Source organism: Haemaphysalis longicornis, unplaced genomic scaffold (genome assembly GCF_048455015.1).
Source record: "Haemaphysalis longicornis isolate Haplotype H1 unplaced genomic scaffold, Haemaphysalis longicornis Haplotype H1 scaffold_16, whole genome shotgun sequence".
Taxonomy (NCBI): domain Eukaryota; kingdom Metazoa; phylum Arthropoda; class Arachnida; order Ixodida; family Ixodidae; genus Haemaphysalis; species Haemaphysalis longicornis.
The window spans coordinates 7,256,489-7,262,488 of NW_027526266.1; the positions used below are offsets into that span (position 1 = coordinate 7,256,489).

Genomic DNA, 6,000 nt, shown 5'->3' on the forward strand with positions numbered 1-6,000 from the left:
TATTCACAAGTAGTAAATGAATTAGTCTCTATTGGCAGATAATTATCAAGGCAAATTCTGACAGGCAGCTAGATGTTTAGGCTCGTGCACACCCTAGTCCACCAGAGCATCTTCTTTTTCCTCGATGGATAGCTAGGCTACCGCACAACTATAGCAAATGCCCACTTTTGGGGATTGTGCCCTTTGCAAGTCGAGTGTCTGGCCAGCTCACTTGTCGGTTAGCTCATTTCTCTAATAATCCCCAAGCGGCATAGCTCCCCCGCAGGATAAGCACCAACTCGGTGGTGTGCAGTTACAATGTGGAAGGTGAATCAGGGGAGTGGTTCGGTTTCAGGCGAGTGACGAGGACGATGTCACTCCGAGGTTCAGAGCAGGAAGGAACGACGGGGACGATTTCATGCGTAACGTCCGTAACTTGACGAAGTACTTTGTAAGGGCCAGCATAGCGGAAAAACAGCTTCTCAGAAAGTCCCGCACTGCGAGTCGGACACCATAGTAAGAGGAGGGACCCCGCCGAAAAGTGCACGACGCGGTGACGTTCATCATAGCGGTTCTTCTAGCTTATTTGTGAAACGGCGAGGTGTGAACAGGCAAGCTCACGTGCTTCGTCGGCTCTTGCGATGGCTTCGTGGGCATATTCGGTTCACGGGTGTGTGGTGGGCGGCAGGAGGGTGTCAAGCGGCATGGCCGGTTTTCTCCCGTAGAGAAGGTAAAAGGGTGAGAAGTCTGCAGTGTCGTGACGGGAGGAATTATACGCGAAAGTGACGAAAGGCAGTGCAATGTCCCAGTCGTTGTGGTCACAAGACCCGCACATGGCGAGCATGTCCGTAAGGGTTGTATTAAAACGCTCAGTAAGGCCATTTGTTTGTGGGGGATCAGCTGTAGTCACCTTGTGGGGAATTGAACATAAGCGAAGTATGTCCGCAATAACTTGGGACAGGAAATGTCGTCCGTGGTCTGTGACAATCTGCCGAGAAGGGTCGTGGTTCAGTATGACATGATAGAGAAGAAAATCGGCCACGTCAATTGCACAGCTCGTGGGTAGCGCACGGGTGGTAGCAAAGCGGGTAGCGTACTCGGTAGCGACAGCAATCCATTTGTTTCCGGAAGTAGACAAAGGGAAGGGCCCGAGCAGCTCTAGTCCGATGCGGAAAAATGGTTCCGTTGGAATTTCAAGTGGTTGCAGCTGGACTGCTGGTTGCTTGGAGGGTAGCTTACGGGGTTGGCACAGGTCACATTCACGCACGTAACGCTGCACTGAGCGGTAGAGTCCTGGCCAGAAAAAACGATGTCGCACGCGGTCGTTGGTGCGGGTCACTCCCTGATGGCCGGCCATGGGTGCGTCATGAAGCTGGTGCAGCACAGTTTGACGTAGGTGTTCCGGGACGACAAGCAGGTTATCAGGACCATCTGAGCGAAAGTTGCGCTGATATAAGACTGCATCGTGTATAACCAAGTAGCGGGGTGAAGGGTCGGCGGAACTAAGGTTAACGACGTCAATGATGGAGTGTAGAGAAGGGTAGCGCCGCCGTTCTTCGCCAATGTTCAGGAAGTCGAATACCACTAGGACACAAGCGTCAGTGTCGCCTGCCGAGCATTCTACAGGGCTGACCGGGTTTTGAGATAAACAGTCGGCATCCGTATGTAGGCGTCCGAACTTGTGAATCACCGAAAAAGAGTATTCTGGTACGCGCGACGCCCAGCAGCCAAGCCGACCGGTAGGGTCCTTTAAGGAGGAGAGCCAGCACAGTGCGTGATGGACAGTAACGACTGCGAAGTGCCTACCATACACGTAAGGGCGGAATTTGCCGGCGGCCCACACTAGAGCAAGGCATTCGCGCTCAGTTATAGAGTAATTGCGCTCCGAGGGCGAAAGGAGGTGCCTGGCGTACGCGACCACTCGATCAACACGTGCTTGCCGTTGGGCAAATACAACTCCAATGCTGTAGCCACTAGCGCCGTTGCGAATTTCAGTGGGAGCAGAGGAGTCGAAGTGAGCCAAAATCGGCCTAACGACGTAGTGACCATTAGGCACGGATGGCCGCGATGACAAGGGCACCAATTTCATGGAATTTTTCCGGCAGGCGGACGCTTCTTTCACAATAAAAGCGTGGGCTTGGTTCTTCGCCTGTTTTTGACAAAAGAGGCAGCTGTAAACTCTAATAGGCGTTTTCCCTACCCCGCACCTCGAACACAGATGTTGCGGAACAAGAAAAACGCCTATTCACAAGAAGTAAACGAATGATTCTCTATTGGCACATAATTAGCAAGGCAAATTCAGAGAGGCAGCTGGTTCTTTCAGCTCGTACACACGCTAGTCCACCAGAGCGTCTTCTTCTTCCTCGACGGATAGCGAGGCTGCCGCACAACCATTGCACGTGCCCACTATGGGGGACTGCGCCCTTTGCAAGTCGAACATCTGGCCAGCTCATTTCTCGGTTAGCTCATTTCTCTAATAACCGCCATGCGGCAATACGAATGCACTGCATAGTGGCGTACCTAAAAAGGGAGGCCAATATGCAGTGGTCTAAATTATTAGAAAATATTTCAATATGAACTACTGGTGGGAGAAGGCGACATGCAGGATGCACTCCGACATAGTGCTGACGCGATCCAACAATACGCAAGTATGCACGATCTTCAATGCTCCGCAGTCACCTTTTACCGCGTCATTTTCAGACGCAAACTACGGGGCGGGTAACTAGAATTCACGAGAATACAAATTGATACAGCGTACCGACGTCCCCATTGTCCCGACCATCCGCACACTGGGACTTTACATTCAGAAAAACAGAGGAGCAACGTTAACCTTCGAGCGCACCAACCACACTCCCTCACAAATCAGGCGTATGGTGAGTCGAATCCCAAACCGGCACCAGTGTAAGTAGAAGGATACTCTCATAAAGCTAGTGGAAGCCCTGGTTGTCAGCCGCGCGGTGTACTCTTCCCCTTTCTTCCCGCTGTAAACGAGAGAGGTGGGCCAAAAACGACGTACTTCTGCGGAAGGCTAACAAAAAGCAAGCGCTAGGCTTCCCACTTCAACCCGCCACAAGCAAGCTGGAAGCCCTCGGGGTTCAGAATAAGATGCCGGAGAACATTGATGCCCACCTCATCAGGCAACTCGATTAGCGCCGGCAATCGTCGACCGGCTGCACGGTGGTGAGGCAGCTTGGCTATGAGATAGATGACACGAACAACCCTCGATCAGTAAGTGTGTCACAGGACGTCCGTATGCTCATCAAGGTTGCCCCGCTCCCGCGCACCATGCACCCCGAGCATCACGCACAGGGTAGGCAAGCAGGGGCGCAATTACAACAGAAATACTCTGACGACACTCATGTACGATTCACGGACGCGGCCCACTACGCATTTCTCCTGGCAACAGCTGTAAGCGTCATTCTTGTCTCGGGCTATTTCCCTCGCACTGCGGCCATAGAAACTGCAAACTTCGTCACGCCCGGGGGAACAGCCATCGCAATGACGATGATATCTCTACCTACGAAGAAGCAGACAATCAAAGCATTTCAGCAGGCATACAGACCTACTACAACAGTGACATCTCAACATCCAGCCTCCCACTACTAAAAGCACAAGGATAGCCTAAACTCTACTGTAATACTATGGATACCAAGTCACTCAGGACTCAACTGAAACGAGTGAGCACACTGTACCACCAGATAAAGAACCTTCCAGGTCCCCCAGGAACCAAGGGCCTCTCTAGCAGCACTTCTGAAACACCACCGTGCAACCAGAAGCGACAACCAACCTTGCCCCAGAAGCTGACCCGAGAGGAGGATGTTGCCAGGCAGCCACCACCACCTAACACGTACTCCCAGCTTACCTTCCTACATATCGTCCCGGTGGACCATGCATCTACCAACAAAAGTCCACACTGCAATGAACATCCAGGCTTGTACAATACCACCTAGGCATGTTAGAACACAGGAGAACCTTCCACTATTTGCCACCAATACTTGAGCAGTAGGGGGCCAGGCTGTGCCCCTCGTACTCTGACGACCACCGACAGTCTATGCACAGGGAATGCAGGACACAGTTGCCAGTTGGGCCCTGGACTAAGGGCTTCTACCGCTATTGAGAATGTTTTACCACCAGGCTTTACCTACCCTGCTTTACTAACTAAAAGAAGCCGAATAGTAAACAGTTTGTGCTCACTAGTTTGTGCCCACTGATGTTAGCGGATGTTGACAAAAAACGCGTATTTTCCTTTTGCGACTTTCAATGGCACAGCCATGTTATACGAGGGTTTCTATACAGCCTATTTTGGGTTCCTTCAAAGTTCCTGCCTCAGCTAAACTTAGCACTCATGCCAACCGCAATGGACTACCACATATTATATAAACGCTTTGTAACAGAGAAAACGGCAGAATAAACTAGCTTTGTGGTTCTTGCCTGACTCACCCTGTGTTTTCCTTACTGCGCTTAACGGAGTTATGACAAAATGGCAAACATTATTCGCTTATTTAGGGCACATGCGCTAAGCGCTTTCAAAACCAAAGCGAGTGCCTTGTATTTTCTTGTGATGATTCAGATGTTGACTTTAGTTCTACAAGAAATATTCGTCACAGGTCATCAAACCTTTGTTGAGAGGTAGCACTGAGAAAGAGGCCACTCTAAGACACCCAAAGTGAACATTATAGAAAAAGTGACTTTTATTTGCCGAAAAATTGGATCGCTCGTAAAAACTGTCGACTGCCCATACGGGTACCAACAATATTCAGGACAGCTCAGAGGGATAGGAGTGTTCTCTTTCTGAAGTTTGACGTCGGATAACACAAACTTGCACACATACGCAGATATATTATCAACATCCAATAACGTTGCCATGATCCGGATCTAGCCGACAAAAAATAGGTTCGATACTGCGGCACCATTTTTCACGATTGCAGTGACCTTCAGCCCTTCATGATAGTTCACTTGCGCATACTTGTTTTTAAACACTTCATTACTGAGAACAGCTTCGAACAAGTATCTGACTTGCCCGTATAAGCTCCTCTATAGCCATGTCATAATTTTGGCTTGTTCGGATTCGTGGATAGGTACATTGGGCCTTGGATGAGTGCTAACAAAAAACAGTACATAACAAACTCCCCTTTGATGGGTTTTTATTTTGTATACATATTTACAAAAAAAATTCTTGCTGTAGTTACCTATGTTCATGTTTCCTACAACCAGCACAGCCCATTTTGTGTGTTGAAGCAACCACGCGTTTACCCTAAACAAGTTAGGGAATCATTGAGAGTAATGTGCATCGTAGGCCATTGCTGGAGGAAACGCTTTTACTTTCAATCCCTGTTGCTACGCAATACAAAAAACGTTTAGATTTTGGGCCGACAAACTCTTTTGAACGACCGTAAACAGGCACTGAGACCGTAAACTGGCACACAGGTAAACGTTACGACCGTAAACAGGCACACAGTGCGTTTTTCAGATGAAGTTGAAATTTTTTTCACATGTTTTAAAACATGTAAAATAAACTTCAAGAAACTGAACAGAGCAAAATATTTAAGCCTAAAACCACCAGCTCAGAGCACCAAGAACGGCGGAATAATACTTACAGAATCAACAGTACAAAGCCACACACCTGGCAGGCGATGCATAAATTCATGTCTCTTCGCATATTGTACAGACGGGTAGTATTGGCTTCACGTTCAAGCTGTTACTGCCCTTGTGCGTTCTGTGAGAAACGTTTGTTTAAACAATACACAAAGGAATTCGAAATGTGGGTTGGATTTTGCGGGGTTATGGTTTTGGCAAATAATTTTTTTAAAGCATGAGGGCGAAGCTTCTGAGAATAGATTAGGCATTCATATTAGCCTATAAATTTTTTTCCGCTTGGAATAATGTAAGGGCCCCGTTTCCGGTGTTGAAGTTTTTCTCGTGTCTAGGCTCTAATATGAAATATGTTATTAACCCTCGAAACTCCATATCACGTGCAATTATTGCGTCCATGTAATCGATAACACCATAAAACCGCATGAT

The 6,000-nt window shown here is 48.6% G+C and overlaps 1 long non-coding RNA gene across 1 annotated transcript in view; it reads right to left on the reverse strand.

The window, feature by feature from the left end:
- The window catches only part of LOC144166090 (uncharacterized), a 28,559-nt gene extending 22,863 nt beyond the window's left edge, over positions 1–5,696 (reverse strand). Inside the window, exon 1 of the long non-coding RNA XR_013321563.1 lies at positions 5,577–5,696. This is a non-coding gene — a long non-coding RNA (uncharacterized LOC144166090). The remainder of the gene's footprint in view (positions 1–5,576) is intronic.
- Positions 5,697–6,000: the final 304 nt, after the last annotated feature.